Genomic DNA, 1,707 nt, shown 5'->3' on the forward strand with positions numbered 1-1,707 from the left:
ATGTGCATTTAAGGCAGTCGCCCAGGTGGCAGATTCCCTATCTGTTATTTTCCTAGCCTTTTCTGAAATGATTTAAAAGAAATTGGAAATTTATTGAACATTTCCCTTGGTAAGTTATTCCAATCCCTAACTCCCCTTCCTACAAATGAGCATTTGCTCCAGTTTGCCCAGTCTGTCGTCTGTGCCCAAACTGAGAAAAAAACATTTAAACTTCCAGGATGGCTGTGTGAATTAAAGTTAAAGTTGCTGCTGCACAGTTAAGCCATACTGTGGCAGCTGTAATTGAAACATATGTAGCTACTCAAAGTGTTGCCCTCAGAAGCTATATACATAGCAGAATTTGTAGAAGCAAGTGACAACCTTCTGGATTCTTTGAACAGTTGTAACCAAAATGCCCATGAAAGTAAGATGTATAGATGTGCCCTTTCAGGAAATTCTCCACACATTGAGTTTTGGAACACTATTCTAAAAGAGATAGGTACCTGGAAAATAAGAGACCTTAAAACTGGTAGAGATAAGACATGCACATTCAGTTTCATTGATGGGTGGCAGATTACTATAAGGTCTATTATGTTTTTGTGGAATAGGTAGAAGAAAGTAGGATTCCGGTATCTTAATATGAAAGCTGTCAATCAGGAGCCCTTAGAGAATGCATTATGTTGCATATGGCAGCATGGCATTTCCAATACAAATCCTACATGTTTTCAGTTTGTAGTACCTTTAAAAACTTGAATTGGAAATAATATGGCTTTGCCCTTCAAGACTATGGGTAAGTGTGACAGTGATAACTGTTTTCCCCTTAGCAATTTATATCAGTTTTTAAAAGTGCTGATGATGACAATCCAGGAGTACATATGTGGCACTGGCTCTGTTGATCGTGAAGGTATAAATTACTGTCTCAAATCAGACCAGTAAATCCCACTCTGAACTTTTAAGAGGACAATCAAGCTGTGACATATGTAGGATATATTTTGAAAGTTTTACGTATAAATAAGTAGTGTGATGTGTGCAAGGGAAATCTATATTCACCTAACTTGACTGAAGGCCATTTATTTACATATTTCAAAGAAAACAGTTCATCAGCTAACTTGCAGTATGCCAGTGAACAAATGAAAGATTTTCTGCTTCATGTTCATGACCCATTGTATATATTTTTGGACAAATATGGTCATACAGAAGCATTAGAAGATAGCCTTAAAGGTGTATTTTCCAGGCCAGCCTACTCCTTTTGTAGGAAACATTGTCTTGAAAATGTAATTTTGCAGGCGGCTCTTCCATTTCTCATTTAAAAGAGTGTAAACATTTGGTTGAGAGAAAGTATTCAGCTGAACATGACAAAAAGGTTTAAAAAAATTCAAATCCCAGTTTGTGTTTGTAAACAGTGTTAATTTTGCTAGAATTTATTATCAGGTTAGCTGTATGCAGGCTTAGGTAGTTTTAACACTTGTGCAGTTGTATAGACTGTATGATTGCTTGTCCTATTTGCTGGCACCAATATATTTTCTTCATTGGTCGATTGGGTTTGCTATGCCATATGTTGGCCTAGGTAATTCCGTTTTAAGACTTGTGTGGTTGTATATGTTGTATATGTATAGCCTATTGTCCTTCATTGAATAGGTTACGCATTGTCATATGTAGGCTGAGGAATTTTAAGACTTGTGTGGTTGTAAATATTATCTGTATATACTGTAATGGTTCATGGTGTGG

General features: G+C 36.4%; 1 pseudogene; it reads left to right on the forward strand.

Moving 5' to 3' along the window:
* Positions 1 to 233: 233 nt before the first annotated feature.
* On the forward strand, positions 234 to 915 carry LOC137502857 (uncharacterized; annotated as a pseudogene).
* The last annotated feature ends 792 nt before the right edge of the window (positions 916 to 1,707 follow it).

The sequence above is a fragment of the Anabrus simplex genome, chromosome 1, assembly GCF_040414725.1.
Source record: "Anabrus simplex isolate iqAnaSimp1 chromosome 1, ASM4041472v1, whole genome shotgun sequence".
Taxonomy (NCBI): Eukaryota; Metazoa; Arthropoda; class Insecta; order Orthoptera; family Tettigoniidae; genus Anabrus; species Anabrus simplex.